This window comes from Narcine bancroftii, chromosome 1, assembly GCF_036971445.1.
Source record: "Narcine bancroftii isolate sNarBan1 chromosome 1, sNarBan1.hap1, whole genome shotgun sequence".
NCBI classification, from domain to species: domain Eukaryota; kingdom Metazoa; phylum Chordata; class Chondrichthyes; order Torpediniformes; family Narcinidae; genus Narcine; species Narcine bancroftii.
The window spans coordinates 34,674,643-34,695,848 of NC_091469.1; the positions used below are offsets into that span (position 1 = coordinate 34,674,643).

At 36.8% G+C, this 21,206-nt stretch overlaps 1 long non-coding RNA gene across 7 annotated transcripts in view; it reads left to right on the forward strand.

The window, feature by feature from the left end:
* The window catches only part of LOC138757038 (uncharacterized), a 165,338-nt gene that overhangs the window by 88,744 nt on the left and 55,388 nt on the right, over positions 1–21,206 (forward strand). The gene's annotated exons all lie outside the window — the stretch shown is intronic.

Here is a 21,206-nt window from a genome sequence, read left to right on the forward strand (position 1 = left end):
TCCTGACATCCACAATCAGCTACTTGCTTTTGCTTATGTTGAATGCAAGATTGTTGTTGTGGCATCACTCACCTAACTGATCTCTCCCCCTTTTTGTATGCTTCCTTATTGCTGTCTGCGATTCTGGCATTTGAATTGTGGCTGGCCACACATTCGTGGGTGATTAACGAGTAGAACAGTGGGATAAGCATGGATCCTTAAGGTGATGATCGTCAGTGAGGAGGATATATTGTTTCCACTTTATAATTACTGTAGAACTGTCACCTGCTGGATTATCTAATGATATAATTATCTAAGCAAGAAACCATAAGAATATCCACAGAGCCTACATTATGATAGGAACCATTGACAGTTGGACAAACCACTGCGTAATGGTTCTGTTATCTCCATAAACCTAGGCTCAAAATACCAGTATCATCAAAGAAGTGCTGCTTGAAATCTCAAAAATCCCATAAAATGCAATTCTACACAGTGTCCCATAATCTTTCACCTCTCATCAACCAGGGGCCACAGAGAATCCAACTAAAAGGATCCTCTGCCTTAACGGGTGCACTTTATACCCATACCTCACAAACTGCTTGGTCAAATCTCCCTGACATTCCTCACGAATGAGTAACTCAAAAGTTGTATCTCAATCAAGAAACAACAAGGCTTCTGGAATTGAAGTTCTAAAGGGTGGAAAGAAATTGAAGGATGTGATGAAGGGAACGTGCAAACTCTATGCTGACAGCACCTGAGGAATAGGTTGAACCTTGAGCCCTGAAGCAGTGATTAGTTCCTTGAGATTCTTTATGATACTACCTCCGTGTCCCCTCACCTGTACCTTTATATAGCCAGACAATCTGTTCCAAAATGTATGAAACTACTGGAGGTTATTTCTCCTACTCTCTGCCATTGGCCTAACCTTGATCTCCATGTGATCTACTTTCTAGTTTTCGGTTCACTCTTCTCCAGAAACTCACTTCCTTCTGCAGAGCCAAATTTTTCCCAATATGACCTCCGCTAAGACCTATCCCCATCCCTCTATCATCCTAAGCCTCACTCCTTTGACATTATTGGCTTTGAGTGGCACTCAAAGGGTCTCCAAGCAGATATGTTGTGGTCAGGGAACTGAAACTGGTTTGGAAGAAAGGAGAGTGACGTGGACAAAATCTAGTTTAATGGTAAACAACTTGTATAGTTGCATCAAAGTCTGCTGATAGTTATCATGTGGATTAAGAAAGGAAGTTGCAGAAGAAAACATTTGACACGACGGGGAAGAAAAGGGTTCAGTGGGCAAATGCTCATATTTTAATTTAGGGAAATCCATACATTTCTCACTGCTAGCAAGGATGGAATAAAAGGAGATAAAGGTTAATGTGTATAAGTAGATGACACATTTTTCTTGTTTGTTTTCCTTTGGTATAAAGATTTTGTTTTATTGTATTTTGTGTGTTCAATATTTACTGGTTTTGGAGGGCGGTGGGGAGGGAGGAATGGGGGAAAAGAGAAAATCTCACTGTGTATATTTAAAGAGATGCATCTATAAATATTTTAGTTGATATGCTTCATAGTGCGATAAATAAAGAATTAAAAAAAAAGGTGAATGGTCATCCAGTGATGATAATGGAGGGAAGTAATGAGAAGTGAAGTAGTAAACAAGCAGGAGTTTCTGTGTATACCTCTACCTCTCCACTCAGGGTAAGATGCACTTGTCTCTACTATCTGCCACACCAAGCCTCAAATTTCTGCCAACTTCAACAAGACCACTTCCTCTCACAACCACCCCGCCCCCCCCACCCCTTTGCCATTCCAAAGGAGGCTTTATCTTTGACAGTTTCCCATTTCATTTTTTCATGTTCACCAACCACACCTTTTCTCACATCACCTTTCCATGCAACTTCTGGAGATGTAACATTTGCACTTTTTCCTCTTCCCGCCTATCATTGAGTGATCTATTTATTCCAGGTGAATCAGTGATTCAAATGCATTTTATACTTCCTGGTTCATGCCATTCATTTCTCAAAATGGGATCTCCTTTACACTGGAGAACCCAACTGCAAATTGTCCGAAACATTGTAGTATACTTCCAGTTTGTATGAAAGGGGAAATCTCAGTTTTTAATTACTTGTCACTTTCACTCAGACCTCTGTGTTTGACCTCCTGTTCCATCATGGCCAATGAATTTCACTTGCTGTGTAAACATCTTGCAACTGTCAGAAATTTGGCATTAAATTCAATATTTTCAGATATCAAGTCTTTCCAGTTGGGTATCAGCTCATCAGTTCCAATGCAGGAAAAACACAGAAATGATGGAGGAACTTGGTTGGTTTCGCAGCATCCACAGTGGGTAAAAATATATTACTAACATTTCAGGCCTGAGCCCTTCTTCAAGGCATAAGTTGGTATAAGAAGAAAAGAAGTGTCAGAATAAAGACAGGAATGGCAGGGAGAAGAGTCCAGGCCACAAATGTTGTTAATTGGATTTGATAAAAGGAAAAGTAAGAAGTAGTTTTGGATCTGTGAAAGGAGACAGAGGGATAAGGGAAGTGAGAGAGAGAGAGAGAGAGAGAGAGAGAGAGAGAGAGAGAGAGAGAGAGAGAGGGGGGGGAGGCAACAGGGTGAAGAAGGGAGGGGGGGGTTTAATGTAAACCGGAGAAGTCGATGTAATGCCATCCAGTTGGAGGAGTACATAAGAAATGCAGGGCCCTCAACCTGTAGTACAAACTCACCTTTACTCTCTATAGATCCTGACTGCCTTTTTCAGCTTTCCCAATATAGTTTTATTTTTCAGATTTCCAGCAATTGTTGTATTCTGTATCTCAGAATATTTCCATTGATTTTTCTTCTTTTTCAACTCTGTTTTCACTAATTTTGCTCCATAAACACAATTGCCAGAAAGATTAATAGTAAATAAAAAAAGGCTTTGTCATTCTCTCTCATGCAAAACATATGGTATCATCCAGATTCTGTATGTCCCTCTCTAAGACAGGAATTCCTTTTGTTTTCTTCACCCTTTCCCCTTTGCTGTGCCTTAAAACACCGATTGCCTTCTCAGTGTTCTTGGTTCCAATCATGCATCAACAGCCTAAAAATATTAACTGTTTGTCTCTCCACGGATGCTGCCAGTCCTGCTATGTACTTGCAAAACTCTTCTGATTTCATTTCAGATTTTGAGCCTCAGCAAAATTATGTTTTTCACTCATATTACAATTCAATTCATTGCATGACCCTCAGGCTAAACTTACAAAGTCAAGTGGTGCAAAATCCATTAAAGTTATGCTTTAGTAACTGTAGAGCGTGTTGAAAGAATCAAAGGCTTGTTGATCCAAACCAAGGCTTTTATTAATTAGAAGACTGGAGCGTATCATACGTAAGTCGACAAGTCCAGAATGACCTGGTCTGGCTAGAAGAAACCCTTTAAGACCTGCCAGTAGGTGTGGCTATGCTCTCAGCCAATCACAGTCATCCTACACTACCATCTGTACATATGCACATTGGTGATAGAATCTGTACGATCACAGTAACATTGATCAAAACAGGGCTCTCTACAATCTTCTGCCTTTGACTTGCTAAACTTTTCGAACCAGCAACGTAGCTTGATGCAACCACTTTGAGGAACTGTGTTAAAATGATTTACAAAGAAAAAGACACATTAAAAACAAATTGTTGTTACCAGAATTCTGCTCTGAATTTGTTTATTTTTCATATGAAACCTCACCCAGCTTCACTGATAGATCTTTGATTTGTTGCATTGGGCAATGAGGATGCTATGGCACATGTCACTGCTTCAGCTGACTCTCTGGATGTGACAATCTTCTTAGGCCATAAGCCCTTCAGTCCTTCTAGTCTGTGCCTAATTATTATTCTGCCTAGTCCCACTGACCACACCTAGTCCATTGCTTTCATCCATGTACCTATCCAAATTGCTTTTAAATGTGAAAATTGAACCTGCATTCACCACTTCAGCTGGCAGCTCATTCCACATTTCCACTGCTCTGTGTGAAGAAGTTCCCTTAAATTTTTCCCCTTTCATCCTTAATCCATGTCCTCTAGTTTATATCTCACCTAACCTCAGGGAGGGGGGGGGGGAACTACTTGCATTTTACTCTACCAAAATCCCTTATAATCTTGTATGGCTCTATCAAATCTCCCTTCATTCTTCTACGCTCCAAGGAATAAAGTCCTAACCTGTTTAACCTTTCCCTGTAATTCATTTCTTGAAGTCCTGGCAACATCCTAGTAAAATCCTCTAGCACCCTTACTACCTTATTGATATCTTTCCTGTTAGACCACAAGTAGCATTCTGTAACCAGGCAGCATCTGCATATCCCAGAGAGCACAGCAGCTGAAAGGAAATACTGCAGAGCCATCAGCTTTTGACTGACAGGCTGATGAAAGTGAGAATAAGCCAATGAAATGACTCGCTTGTATCCATAAATGAAATGGAAATATCTCTGCCATTAAAAGTATTATTTTATTACTTATAACACACTGGGAGTTAACCTATTGGCACACAGAAGAGGGAGATGCATGCTTGTTTTTATATTTTGATTGATGGCTATTCAGATATTGATAGGTATATCAAGATATATTTACAAGTAAATAATCAAACAATGCTTTACAGAGATAGTTTCTCCAAGACTTTTTTTCTGTTACCTTAATGTATCCATTATATTTTGTTGTCTCCGTGTTTCCTGTACTTGGGAAGTCAATTAAGCAGAAAATAACCCTTAAGACATGACAACGGAAAGAGGTCAAATCAGTGGTTTTTAATTTATTCTGCTCATGACAGTAATTATTGCTGATGCAAAGGAAGATGCTGAAAGCTATGGTATTAATGTGTAATGGGAATTGATCCATGGAGGACATTTTTAAAGCTAAAATCTCTAATTTGCCAACAATTGTTATTTCATCCCATTTACCTGTACACATTCTTTGTTCCCAAAATCCTTCACATTGATGATTAACTTCTGCCGATGGAAGATGTGTTACTTATGAGATAATAAGAAAAGTCTTGATCACATAAATCATTAATCAGATTAAAGAAATGCATACTGATGTGTATGATATTGCTTTGAATTCACTCTTCTAAAAACAGTCAAATTAAATTCCATTGCACACACATTCTGTATGAGAGTATTCATTTTTTGTCTCGCAAATTTTAAAATTCTGCTTCTAAATAGGAAACCATAATCTCCAAAATTTCATCTTTAGAATGTACTTCACATGAATGCTCAGCCCAAAAAGGCAGTGTGATTTATTTTGAGTTAGAATGGAAGGAAAAAAATCTACCAGTGCATTAAAGTGATTAAAAGATTAGCTTTATGGCTTTTTAAATGGACTGAATAGGCTGTACCACCCTTATTTGCACAAGAAGGGAAGATTGAGATCTTCAGAATCTTGGAGATGTTTGAATAGAGAAAATATTAAAAAGTTATTTCTATGTGCAGTTTGGACCAGAACTAATTTTCACATGTGAGAGGTAGTCCCTTAAAAGTCTGAGGAATTCAGGAGAAATACAAACTGAAACTCATTAGGACAAAAAAAAAGTGAAGTGATAAGCAATGATAAATTTAAGTAGAAGGCAAACAGGCAAGTGAGGAAACATTGGATTAGATAGAGAAGGATGAGGCTTGTAAAGGGTATTAACCCTGGTCACCCAGGTTTCGGGATCTGGGTAGTGCTGGCAAGAACAGCATTTATTATCCATCCCCTAATTATCCTTGAGAAGGTGGTAGAGTCCTACCATTAAGAGTACTCCCACAATGCAATTGGGGAAGCAAGTCCAGTGATATATTTCCAATGAGGAAGTGGTGTGCAGTTTGGAGGGAATTTTGCTGTTCCCATACATTTGCTTTCCTTGGTGGGAGAAATGGTAGGACTGTGAAAGAATATTGGGCAGCCTGGGCAAGTGTATGTTGTATTGCACCAGTAATGGAGGAATGAAATATTTAAGGAGACACCTTGGATGCCAATCATGTAGACTATTTCACCATAGATTGTATTTAGCTTGCTAGTGTGGTGGAGATTTCAATCACCCAAGCATCATGTTCCTGATTTCTACCTTGTCGATGATGGAAGGACTTTGGAGTATTAGGAGTTGAGTTATTTGCTGCATGACAGCTGCTCTTTTGAGTCCCTGGACAATGGAACCCTCATATTGTTGATAGTGGGGATCTCAGTGGCAATCATATTGGATGTTAAGGACAGTTGATTGAACTGTCTCACATTAGATATAATTGCCACTTGGAATTTATGTGGTTCCTTTCATCAGCCTTATACCTGAAGTTATTTAAGTCTAGATGCATGCAGATAGAGGCAGCTTCATTTGCTGAAGAGACCAAATGGAATTTAACATTCCTCTAACTTCCTCTTTGACAAGCTAATACTCCCAATTGCACTGTCTCATGACTGTCACATGTCTCATCAGCACATTCTCTTTCAGGTGACTTGGGTCATTTGATACACAGACACTTACATGAGGCTTTTGATCATATCCTACCAATTTGAATTCCTGACTCTTATCCTTACCCTCCATCTCATGCCTTTCAGCCTAATTGGGTCATTACAAGGCAGTTTATCAAATTAGAAAGGGAATAATTGGCTGAATATTATGTTAGTGCTTTCCCAGAGCTAGCTCTAGCAGAGAAAATTGATTAATCAAAAGAGAACTCACTGATGTTGCAATCAAATCATTCATATCACAGGAATATTTTGACCATTTTTCTGCCTCTTGCATTGAATTAATCTTTTTTAAGAGTACTATTTCCTTTTAAAAAATAAGCCTGCTTTGGCTTTAGGCTCTGGAATTTTCTCCTTCAATCTAGCTCTCTCTTCTAAACCCTTCTCTTTCAAAATATACCTTTTTTAAAAAAAAAGTCCTTCCACTGTGACTGGCTTATTGTCAGGAATACAATTTTTTTGAAAAAAAAAATTGTATTTTGTATTACAGTTAATAGTTTGACTTGGCTTTCAACTGGTCTGGTTGAAGGTCAAACAGGCAAAAATAATCCAAGTGGATTATACAAAAAAACTGGGCGATTTATTGATATTGCAGCTGGTACAATTACTCATTATTTGGCAGCCAGCTAAAAGGTTGCATTAGAAAGCATTGGAATTCTTTTTTTTTGAAAAGTACCACACAACTCATTGATGCAAAAATAAATAGAAGACACCAACCAACCAATCAACTAACACACCCAGCTCCTCCTCCACAAACTTAACTATTCACAAATCCAACCAGTCCACCTAACCCAACCACCACCCACTCAGCCATTCCATCCAACCCATTCCCCTAATACAATCAACCTAACCATTCTCTCAACCTATCTACCCCAGAATGCTCTCAACAATCCATCAATATCATTCACCCCCTCATCATCCCACCCATAAATTCCATGCCACAGCAGCATCAAGGCAATGGGTGTGTGGTGGGTAGTAGTATGAATGCAAAAGTCAGTGCTGGGAACAAAACCAAACAAATTAGTGAAAGAAGATTGATGCACTGGACTCCCAAACAATATATGTTGCCATTCAGGGGCCTTCAAATGCAACACTAATGTCTACGAGTGGTATGGAAGATTCTAAAGAAGTTGTCTTTTGTGTGCAGCCTGCACTTCCTTCAAAAAGCTTTTTTTTTCCTATGTCTTTGTACATTTTGCAAGATCATTCTTCCTGAGATCAACATTCAAATGATTTTTTTAAAAGAAACGGTGCATTGAAAATACCCAAAGAGTTTTTTTAAAAATCTATAATGTTGTAAATGTCAAAAATATTTTCATGACACACCACAGTTATTTCTAATATAGTCCTTTATTAATGAAAATCTATGAAATTGTTATAAAAGTTTTTTTCATAAAAATATGGATTAACTTCTTTAAAGCTAGATTAGTATCTCAGGGCTACATTAGAGGTAAAGATGTAGCTGTCTTATTACAGAGAACAGAACTGTATTCCTTATGGCTCACATTCTTGTCTTGGATTTGCACACTGAAGTCAAAGGATATTTGCATCATTTAAAGCTTTAATCAAAAGGCTTGTTTATATTCAGCCGTTCATGAATTTTAATTGGAAGGTAATGAAGTGTGAGATATTTCCAATAGTGGCACACACAGTCACAAGGATGTAGACTGATAATAAAATTGAAAAATCTGTGGCAGATTATAGAGAATTAAGTAATGTTACAATAGTTGTAATCTCAAGTAGTAGAAGAAAGCTTGTTTCGATAAGTAATAAATTCTAGTTGCAATGAATAGATTTACATTTATTTTCCAAAACAAAGTCAAATCAAGTTTATTATTATCTGATAGCGCAAGTACAACCTGACGTAAGTGTTCGTTAGTCCTCGGTGCTAACATGAGGACACACAAGACATAACACCCATTGCAGACAAACAATATATATGCAAAACAAGTATTCATATATACGAATAAACAAATGTAGTTTCATGAATATGAGAGTCTTGAATGGTCAGTGGGAGCAGTTCCTTTGATTGTTCAACATCTTACTGCCCATATGAAGAAACTGTTTCTCAGCCTGGTGAGGCTGGCTCTGATGCTCCTGTATCACTTTCCCGACAAGAGTAGATGAAAGGTTCTGTGTTTGGTGTGGAAGGGGTCTTCAATTATACACCCTTTTCAGATAGTGATTCCAGAAGATCATATCAATGGGGGAACAAGACTCCCCTGATCCTTTCTGCCACACTGATGGTCCTGTGGATTGACCTCCAATCCATTTCTCTGCAGCAACCGTATCACACTGTGATGCAGCTGGTCAGAACACTTTGGATAGAGCTCCTGTAGAAGGCTGATACCTTTTATAGCCTTTACCAGGCTTTGCTGGTACCTTTTCAGTCTTCTCAGGAAGTTCATTTGCTGTTGTGCCTTCCTGACAAGTGAGGAGATGCTATGTGTCCACGATAAGTCACTAGTTAACTGCACACAAAGGAACTTGGTGCTCTCCATGCTACAGAGTTGTTGATGTGTAGTGGAGGGTCGTAGTTCATGATCCTCCTGAAGTCCATGATCATCTCCTTCTTCTTTTCTTCTTTTCCACATTGAGACTTGGGTTGTTATTCGATACAGTTGCCAGATCCAACACTAAAAGGTATTCAGATAACACAATTTACCTTTGTGGGAGAAAAAATAATCTGTAAAACATGGAAAGTCTGCAGATGCTGTGATTATAGTCAAAGCACAGAAATGCTGGAGGAACTCAAACGTTCTTGCAGTGTCCATAGGAGGTAAAGATATGTCACCAAAGTTCTGGGCCTGAGCTCTTAAAAGTATAAGAAAAAAAAGCAGGCTGGTGCCTGAATTAAAGACCAGGGAGGGAAATAGGGAAGAATGGGAGGGGGAGGAGTACTGACCAACAGACAAAAGGAGTTAATTGGTTATAAGAGGAAAGGTGAGAATCGATTTTCACTCTGTGAAAGGAGACAGAGAAAAGTGAGTGAGAGAGAGAGAGAGAGAGAGAGAGAGAGAGAGAGAGAGAGAGATCTAGAGTAAAGGGAACAAGGGAAAAATATGGGAAGGGGAAGATTTCTAATGGAAACTGGTGAAGTCAATGTTAATGCCAGGTGTTTTGGATGGCACCCCGGCAGAAGCTGTGGCGTTGTTATTCAATTTGCATTTGGTCTCAGTCTGGCTATGCATGAGTCCGTGAACAGACATGCCTGCAAGGGAATGGGACTGGGAATTTAAATGGGCGTTCGGTTTTGAGGCAGACAAAGCTAAGGTGCTCAACAAAGTGATTTCCCCGTCTTTGCTAAGTCTCTTTGATGTAGAGGAGACCACAATGGGAGCATTGGATGCAGTAGGTAACACCTGCAGATTCACAAGTTAAGTGTTGCTTCATTTCAAAGAACTGTTTGGGGCCTTGAATGGTGGTGAGGGAGGAGGTGTGAGCACAAGTAGAACATCTTCTATGGTCACAGGGGTAAGTGCTAAGGGGCTGATAGGTAGGGAGAGAGGAGTAGTCAAGGGAGTCTCAGAGAGAGCGATCCCTGAGGAAGGCGGATAGGGGAATATGTGAGTGGTGATGGAATCATGTAATAGATGGCAGAAATTGTAGTGGAGGACATGTTGGACATGGAGGACAAGGGTATTCCTGTCTTTGTTGCGCATGGGGGTGGAGGGGGCCAGGGCAGACATCTGGGTAATAGAGGATATGCAGTTGAGGCCCGATTTCATGGTGGTAGAGGGAAATCAACATTGTTTGAAGAAGGAGGACATTCCTGATGATCTGGCATAGAGTACCATGTCTTGGGAGCAAAGTTTCTCCAGCAGGTTGATTTTGTTTTCATTTGTTCTTGTGCAATCTGTTTTAGTGACATTGAGAGAGTGCCATTACATTGTGGGGAGCTTCCTTCCCCTCCTTCAAACTACAATATGGTATGTTTATGCCTAGCTTGGACCTCTCCTCTGAAATATTGGGCTTCCAAGCATACAATCCTTCTCCACTGACTCTTGAATCACTTGCCCATGTCTGCTCAAAGTGGAGAAGCAACTTTCATGATAGTGTTGTAATCTTAAAGGCTGTGCATTAGAAAACATGTGAGAGCACCAAAAAGAGTACACCATCTCACAAATTACCCATGTCTCAGTCCTGTCAAGTATCTTCCTAAATTAAAATGTGGAAGAATCTCTGATTCCCAGTTTGACCTCATCAGCCTTCCCAGGATTCACAAAACCAAAATGGGAGCAAGTCAAGCTTAATCCTGAAGAACAGTCTGCAAAAGATATTGTATTGTTAACACCTCCCCTGCTGGTCTGATGACAACATGAAAAATAGAAATACACAAAGAAAATGGTATTCAACTTATTTGTATAAAGAAATAATTGATTTGATGAATGACTTGATTTTTTTGGGTAGAACCTTCCTGCATTATACAATTTTATAGATTCAATTTATATCGACTAAATTAAAAAAAAATCTTCTGGCTGCATTTTCACTTGTAACTCTTCATTAAAAAGGTCTGATTATCTTTAAACCATGCAGAAGCTGGCAACTCTGTGGTATCTGTCTCTGAGGCCAACTTCAGAACATCTTTCAAGAGGGTGAACCCACGCAAGGTGATAGTTCACTAATGGCGTTCCAGGCAAGGCGCTGAAAGTCTGTGACAACCAACTAGCCGGACTGTTCATGGACATTTTCAATCTCTCATTGCTGCAGTTGTAGGTTCCCATTTGCTTCAAAGGGGCATCAATCATTCCAGTCCCCAGGAAGAACAGAGTGAGCTGCCTCAATGACTCAGTAGCATTCGCAATAACTGATGAAATGTTTTGAGAGGTGAGCCAAGGCCAAGATTAACTTGCACCCAAGTAAAGATCTGTATACATCGCAATTTGCCTGCTGTCACAATCTCTCCATAGCAGATGCAATATCCACTCAGCTCTAGACAATAGCAACACAAATATCAGGCTACTCTTCATTGACTACATCTCAACTTTAACACTTTGATGTCCTCAGTGCTAGTCAACAACCTTGAAAATCTGGGCCTCTGCATTCCTCTTTGCAATTGGATCCTTGACATCCTCATTGGAAGACCACAGTCAGTACAAATCAGAAACAATACCTCCTGCTCAATAATGATCAATACAGTACACCTCAAGGATATGTGCTTAGGCCACTGCTCTATTCGCTTTACACCCATGACTGTGTGGCCAGTCACAATTCAAATACCATCTACAAATTTGCCGATTACATGCCAGTCATCAGCAGAATCACTGACAGCAATGAGGAAGTGTACAGGAGAGAGATAGATCAGCTAGTTGAGTGGTGTCACAACAACAATCTTACACTCAGTGTTAGCAAAACCAAGACAAAGAGTGGATTGTATGCTTCAGGAGGGAGAAATCGGAAGAACACGTACTAGTCCTCAGAGGGGTCAGTAGTGGAAAGGGTTAAGAACTTCAAGTTCCTAGGCATAAATATCTCAGGAGATGTGTCCTGGGGCATCCATGTTGATGCAATCATAAAGAAGGCTTGAAAGTGGATATAACGTGTGAGGAGTTTGAAGAGATTTGTAATGTCACCAAAGACTCGTGCAAATTTTTGCAGGTGTTCCATGGAGAGCATTCTGACTGGATGCATCACCACCTGGTATGGAGGTTCCAATGCACAGGACAGGAAAATACTACAGAGAGTTTGAACTCGGCCAGCACCATCACTGGCATTAGTTTTCATTCCATCGAGGACATCTACAAGAGGTGGTGTCTCAAGAAAACAGCTTCAAGGATGCTCACCACCCAGGCCAGGCCCTCTTCACACTGTACCCATTGGGAAGGAGATACAGGAGCCTGAAGATGAACACAGAGTGGCACAAGGACAGCTTCCACCCCTCTGCCATCAGATTTCTGAATCAACAATGAACCAGATGTTTTCTTATTTTTACATTCATTTATTTTTAAATGTAATTTATAACAATATTTGCACTGTAATGCTTCTGCAAAACAAACTTCATGACAATAATTTTGATGAATATTATTTTCAATTCTTTCAAAGTTGTACTGTGCCTTAAAGTTGTGAATGATGCTTCAGATACATACTGTTCTGAAATCACCCCTATTTACAGCCTTCAAAGTGTTAACTTTACGATGATTTGATCAGGTCAGGAATTATTCATCTGCGATAACTCAAAAGGACGGCACAATTGTTGTTGCAGTTAGCGCAATGCTGGGATTCAAATCCCATGCTGTCTGTAATGAGTTTGTATGTTCTTTTCATGTCTGCGTGGGTTTTCCTCAGGGCTCCAGTTTCATCTCACCGTTCAAAATGTACCAAGGTTATAAATCAATTGGTTGTAATAGGGTGCATGGGCTCATGGGCCAAAAGGGCCTGTTATCATGCTGTATTTCTAAATTTAAAAATAAATAGTCATCCTAGTCAAGATCCATGAGGGCAGTTTCCAGAATAGAAGATGATTGAAATTCTCTTTACAGGACATGCACATATAGAACAAAAATATATTGGATACTCATTAAGTCAGACAGCATCTGGGAGAAGTGAGAATCAAAACAAGCCTCAAAAAGGAGAGAAAGTGAGGAGAGAAGGAGGAACATGATAAGCTTGAGGGTGGGAAAGGCAATGGAGGAATGCAAAAAGAGTAAGAAGAGATAAAAAGGATATAAAATTTAAAAATGGATCTAAATATCTACCTGGTGGACATTGGATGCACAACCTTTCAATCATTATGCAGTGTGGGATTTTTATTCCGCAAATTCAGGAGTCCTCAAGAGACTTAAGCTTATTAGTGCCCAAAGCATTAAGTTTTGGGACTGTCTGACAAATGGATATTGATAGATCATCTGTCACCATTTTGGGCTACCCAAGCTCTGTAAATTATCTATTCTTCTGAAATGAGTTGAAGTTTGGAACTGCTTACTTAAGTGGGGCAAACACTGTCTATGCAAGACTGAATTGGGACATAATAAATCATTTGGTGATCGAAAAAAGCGAGTCAGTATTTTATCTCAGAAGAAATCCTTCTTTAATATAAATTTGGCTTTTTCGTGCTGTCTATGTTTGAGCGACTCATTCAGGATTAATAAACAGTGCATGAGACATGTCCAGGAGAAGATTTGGATTGGAATTTGGCACAGGGCATTAAATGACAGTCACCTGGCTTGAAATACACTGGAGGTAATTTTAAAAAATCAACAGAATGAAAGTTACCCTCACTAGATGAGACTTGGAAGTAAGGTTTCCTTGGGTGGATCAAACATGGCACTATTACAATAAATTGCAGAGGACTTAGCCTCAATTCCCCAGCCAACATTTGCCCCTCAATCAACATGGATCAATTGGTTCTATTATCATATTACTATATAGGATAGCTTTAAGCAAATTGCCTGCAGCTTTTCTGAGATTACAGCATTGATTAAAATGCTAAAGTGCATCATTGGGTTTAAACTACTTTTTTTTTAAACTTTATTTAAAGATTTTATCACAGGAATAAAAAGAAAAATTACATTTAAAGAAAAATATAAAATAAAATAATATAATTACAATATAAACATCAATAACCTAACTTAATTCAACCTAACTAAAAAAAAATCTATATTAAAAAAAAACCACACTTCCCCTCCCCCAAAATAAAGAGTGAAGAATTAGTAAAATTAATAATATTATATATTAAAAAAACACACACAGAAAAAAAATAACAAATAAAAATAATTTAAAAATAGATTTATCAAATCTAAAATATCACATCTAGGAACATACTTAAATCAAACTTAATTGCATATACTTAACAAATGGAGTCCACTTCAACTTATAAAAAGACATCTTATCTTGAATTGAAAAAGATATCCTTTCCATAATTAAACAAGACTTCATCTCTAAATATCACCTATCCAAAGTTAGTATATTTCTATCTTTCCAAGTAGATGCTATACATTTCTTGGCCACTGCTAAAGCTAAATAGATAAAAGAAATCTGATAATCATTTAATCCTAGATCAATTAATAATTGCATATTCCCTAACAAAAATATATCAGGATCTAATACAACACAAATATTATATAATCTATTAAATATAGGTTGAATACCTTTCCAAAACTGTTGCAATCGGTCACAAGACCAGACAGTATGTAAAAATGTACTAGCTATCTGATCACAACAAAAACAACAATCTGACTTACTAAGACCAATTTTTTTTAAAATTTTTCTGGTGTTAGATATAATTGATGTATAAAATTATAATTAATCATCGCTAATCTAGCATTAATCAATTTCCGAATACTATTTTGACAAATTTCCATCCAGGCTTCATCAGCTATTGTAGAACCTAAATCTTTTTCCCATTTCAACTTATCTTTATCCCAATCTTTATTACTTTCAATTTCTTGTAAAATACAATACAAATCAGATATATACCCATTTTCTGGTATTGAAAGTACATATTTCTCAAAACTAGTTTCGGGCAATAAAGTTATTTGATTACATCATATTTGTTTTACAAATTATCTTAAATGATAATACACAAATACAGAATTTCCACTAATACCAAATTTCTTTTGTAATTCCTCAAAAGAACAAAAATGTCCTTCAAAAAAACAATCAGATAAATTTTTTATTCCTTTCCTTTCCCATTGTTTCAAAGTGATATTGGAGACCGTAAAAGGAACAAGTTGATTATTATATAATGGCAATCGCCCAGACCATTTATATTTAAGCCCCATTTTATCAAGTTTACTCGTCCATAAATTCAATAAATTTTTCAATATTGGTACATCATAAGTTCGTAACAAATTTTTATTCCATCGAAACAAAAATTCATGTGGAGATTTTTCTAAAATAACTGCCAGTTCTATCTTTGCCCAACTGGGCGGATCCTCCATATTCATTAATGCACTAAGAAATTTAAATTGAGCTGCCTCATAATAATATTGAAAATTAGGTAATCTCAAACCTCCAAATTGAAAGTCCCACATCAATTTTTTTCATTGCTACCCTCGGAAATTTTCCCTTCCATAAAAATTCTCTAACTGCTTTATATAAATCCTTTAAAAAACTTTTTTTTTTAAATAAGGAATTGATTGAAACAAATATTGCATCCGAGGAAAAATATTCATTTTTATAGTATTAATCCTCCCCAATAAACCTAAAGGTAAGTCCTTCCACCTAATCAAATCTAGTTTAATCTTTTTTTATTAAAGGAAGGTAATTAATTGAATATAAATCTTGATATTCTGTATTAACGTTAATTCCCAAATATTTAATTTGTTTTGTCCACTTCAATTTTGTAATATTTTTATAAATCGAATAATCATCTTTACAAATTGACAAAATTTCACTTTTAGCCCAATTTACCTTATAACCAGATAATTGACCATAAATTTCTAAAGATTCTTGAATTGCTGGTAAGGAAATATCAGGATCTACCAGATATAATAAAACATCATCTGCAAACAAATTAATCTTATATTCCTCATTCAAAACTCTCATACTCTTAACATTTTCATTTTGATGTATTAACTGTGCCAAAGGTTCAATAACTATAGCAAATAAAGCAGGTGACAATGAACATCCTTGTCTAGTAGACCTTGTTAAATCAAAAGATTCTGAAATCTGTCCATTAGTAGCAACTCTAGCCTTCGGACTATTATATAAAGCCTTTATCAATCCAATAAATGAAGAACCAAAACAAAATTTCTCAAGTACTTTAAATAAAAACTTCCATTCCACTCTATTAAAAGCCTTTACTGCATCTAATGAGACCACTATTGGATAATTCATTTGAGATTTAAATTTATTTGTCAAAGTAATTAATCGCAAAATATTATCAGACGCATATCTATTTTTTTCTAAATCCTGTTTGATCTTTATATATTATTTTAGGTAAATATTGAGCCAATCTATTAGCCATAACTTTAGCCACAATTTTATAATCTACATTTAACAACGATATTGGTCGATAAGAAGAAACCTGTAAAGGGTCTTTATCTTTTTTTGGTATAACCGTAATTATTGCATTAGAACAAGATTCAGGTAATTGAAAAGTTTTATAAATCTGCTGTATTACATTCTTATAAATAGAAGATATATCAACATAAAAAGTTTTATAAAATTCTATAGAGAACCCATCTTCACCAGGTGCCTTTCCATTTGGCATATCTCTTATAGCCATTTCAATTTCATTCTCTGTAAAAGATTTAACCAACTCTTGTCTATCTTCTTGATTCAACAGTGGCAAGTTAATATTTTTCAAAAAAGAATCTATTGCATCTTCATTTACATCTTTACACTCAGATGTATATAGTTTTTTATAAAAATTACAAAATTCCTCATTAATTTCTTTTTGTCTAAAAGTAATACCCGATTTTTTTCTAATTGCTGGTATAATCCTAGATAATTGTTCTTTTTTTAACTGCCATGATAAAACTTTATGAGCTTTCTCACCGCATTCATAAAACTTATGTTTAGTTCGATTCATTAAACATTCAAATTGATATGTTTGTAATTCATTATACTTTAATTTTAAATTAGTTAACTGATCCTTTTGCATTTCAGAAGCATTTTTTTGAAATTCTTTTTCACTAACAGTTATCTTTTTTCTCTAAATCTTTAATCTCTCTAATTCTCTCCCTCTTTACATTAGATGCATAGCTAATAATTTAACCTCGTAAACAGCTTTCATTGTGTCCCATAAAACAAAATGACTAGAAACGGAATTAGCATTATTACTAATAAAATCCTCAATTTGTTTTTTTAAATAACTAATAAATTCTGGTTTTTGTAATAACATAGTGTTAAATCTCCATCTTGGGGTTCACTGAACATCTTGTGAACTCTGATATTCTAATAATAATAATGAATGATCTGAAACCAACCTTGCCTTATAATCCACAGATATAACCTTATCCTGAAAATGTGTTGAAATTAAAAAAATAATCAATTCTTGAAAAGGAATTATGACGTGAAGAATAAAAAGAAAAATCTTTCTCTGTAGGATTAAGTCTTCGCCAAATATCAACTAAATTCAAATCTTTCATCATATTAGTCACTTGTACTGCCATCTTAGATTTCTAAATTACTCTTGGATACTTGTCCAATAAAGGCTCCAATACCACATTTAAATCTCCCCCAATCATCACATTGGAATTTGTTTGTCCAAGTAATAAAGACACATCTACAATAAAAGCTGTATCTTCAACATTTGGAGCATAAACATCAAGCAAAGACCAAGCCTCATTAAGAATTGTAGAATTCAATTTTAATAATCTTCCTCCATTTTTCTCTTCATTCTGTAACTGAAATGGTAGATTCTTATGCACCAGAATTGCCACTCCTTTCTCCTTTGAATTAAATGAAGAATAAAAAACTTGTCCAACCCATTCACGTTTAAGTTTCAAATGTTCCTTATCTGTTAAATGTGTTTCGTGCAAAAAAGCCACATCAACTTTTAATTTTTTTAAGTAAGCAAGTACTTTCTTACGCTTAATAGGATTATTTAAACCCTAAACATTAAGAGAGGCAAACTTAAGTTTAGACATTACTTACAATAACACAAAGAAAAAGAGAAGGAGAGAAAAAAAAAAGAAAAGAGAAAAAAAAAAGAAAAACACCCCCTTCCCTTATCCCCTCCTAAAACTACAAAAAAAAGTTAAAAATAATTTTAAAAAACTTCACTCCAAAAATTGATTACAAAAAAAGAACAGGTAGGAGGTTACAACCACCTCCTCCTGTCTCAACCACTCAATGCGGTAACTCCCACAAAATATTGGGTGTGAGATAACTCACACGTAGCTGATGGCTTCTGGAATATGATGCCCACCCAGCTCCCTCTCCCAACTCCCATTTCACATTAAACTATCATCATTATCTGAAATCTTCTCAGGAAAAAAAAATTTTTTTTAAATCAACTTTGTCACTCCAACCACCATTGCTTCCATTTCTTCTTGGAATTCGGTTCCTATCTTGCGTCTCCACTCTCCTTGGAGACCATGGTGGAATACGTCGTTCCTGAAATTGCGTAATTGGTAGTAATTGAGCAAAGTCCATAGCTTCCTTAGGATTATCAAAAAATTTTGGTTGATAACCATCTTGAAAAATCTTCAATACTGGAGGATATCTAAATGTTGCTTTATATCCTTTTTTCCACAACACTTCTTTCACAGGATTAAATTCACGTCGTTGAGACATAACTTCTTGACTAAAATCCGCATAGTAAAAAACACGGTTGTTCTGAGCCATCAGGGGAGATCCTCTTTGTTGTGCATTTCTTATAGCCACACGCAAAATTGTCTCTCTATCATAATAATTTAAACAACGAACCAAAACAGGTCTTGGATTTTGTCCTGGAAAAGGCTTTCTTCTCAAAGCTCTATGAGCACGTTCCAATATTATGCCTTCTGGAAACTTATCTTGTCCTAACACTTGTGGAATCCATTCAGTGAAGAATTTTCTTGGATCTGATCCTTCCATATCTTCTGGCAAACCAACAATTTTTATATTATTCCGTCTAGATTGATTCTCCAAATAATCAACCTTTTTCACCAAATTTCTATTCTGAATTTGTAAAATTTCAATTGTTTTATTTACATCTTGTATTTGGTCTCATACCTCAACTATGCCTTGATCACAACCATCAAGTCTTTCACTCATTTCAAGCTTAAAAGCTCCATAATCAACCATCTGTTGAGTATTAATGTCCACCAAAGTATTGAGCTTTGTATTAACTTGAACTAAAGCCTTACCTATTTCTTTTATTGTAGAGGATAACTTAGATTCAAGATTCTTAATAAGCATATCTACTGGAATAGATTCAGGCACAGTAGGATCTTGATGTTTCTGTATAGCAAAAGGGTCTTCTATTTCCTTTGGTTTAACTGCTTTTCTTATAGTATGACTATGTGTGGAAACCCCTGCCACAACCTCCTCAGCAGTATCTGGAGGCTGATGGCCAGGGTTATCCTTAACCCATATATCAAATGCCTTCATTACATCGATATCTGTTGAAGTCTTCATTACTGGAGGTGCATTTCGCAGCACCACCGCTACATCAATTGGTAAGCGTCTTTTCGAGGTCGGGTCTTCAGCTGGCAGCGTCCCAGCTGTTCTAGCTGTCAAAGACTCACTGACAGTGCTCACAGCGGGCGTTGATTCACACGCACGCGCCTGGCCAGCCATTTGTTCCAAGGGCTGCCGGGCGCCATCTTTAAAGAGCCCTGCCGACAAAGAGCGGAGCTCCGTTGCCGAATCTTGTACCTCTCTTCCTGGATCCATTCCACACTGAGTCCTGGCTTCTTGTAAACAGGTAGGCTCAGATAACTTCGGGAAATGCAATTTCTTAACAATCTGTTGCTGTTTTTTTTTTCTCCTTTTCAGCAGTTGTACCATTAGAAACTGATTCAACACCTCTAACTATTTCTAAACTTTTAAAATGTTTTAACGGGCATTTATAGACAAAATAATAACAAAGAGTCAGGAGAGGACTGGAAGGCACGTCTGTTCCTTACGCCATCTTTAAACTACTTTAAAGACTCCCAAAAGGAAGGTGGCCTTAAGTTTTGTTTCTTCATATGATATACAGCCACTGTTTACCTTCTAGCACTTTGGGCAAATGTGTATTATTCAGAGTATATAATCTTTGATGAAAAGTATTTCTAAAGTAAATTCTCTAATTTTTTTGTTATTAAGCACAACATTTTGTACACAAAAGAATCTTGACATTTTTGTTTTGGCCTGCAATATGTAACAAAGCAACTGATAGAACATGAATTGAAGTAGCATTTGGAGGACAATTAATGTTCTTGGATTATGAAATTCTGCACATCCAATTGTTTTAAAGCATAAGTTCTGCTTTATATTTAAGTGCTAAACCAGTAGTCTGTCAAAACTGCCTCCAAAGTGAAGTAAGGAGGAAGCAAGGGTGGCACATCTAGAAGAATTGCTGTTTCAAGTGATCTTGACTGCTTCAAATAGGGGCATGGATGAAAGAAAATTAGAGGGTAGATATGAGAGGTAGGGGAGAATCAGATAGCCATAGAGTACTTTACTTAGGTCAGTACAATGTTGTGGGCTGAAGGGCTATACTCTGCTGTAATGTTCTATGTTTTAACTGTTCTGTCCAAACCTCTGGTGCATGTTCTCACTCTGAGTGCAAGGGTTTCCTCCCACATCTCAATCATCTAAAACTTGGTAAGTTTAACTAGCCACCATAAATTGCCATTTGTGCATGGATACACAATAGAATCTGAAGAACATTGATGGGGGTAAGGCAAATAAAAAGGAATAAAACAGTGTTTAAAGCATTTGGTGATTTTTACATTCCTTTATTTCCTTAATTGCACTCATTTGAGAGTTTTTTTAAAAAAGTGAACAAAGAACCATTCTCTTATTCCTAATTGACACTTTGTTGAAATAGATAAATTATGACCTCATTTATAACCTTAACTCAGAACAACCCTCACAGAAATACTTTTGTCTTATCCATCCCTCTACATCACTGGTTCCCTATCCTTCTCAACTCTGATGAAGAGACATAGACCTGAAGCATTAACTTTGTTGCTCTTTCCACAAATGTGATCTGAGATGCTTATATTTCCAGCCACTTCTACTTTTTATTAACGATCCAATGCATGGGTGCGAATCTCACTTCAATGGCAAGACTGGATTTTTTTGTCCCACGAGAGCCTACAATGGTGATGTTATCTGCAAATTTATGGATGGGCAAGGCTGGAGAGGAGTTTGGCTAAGCAGTTGTGCATGTACAAAGAACA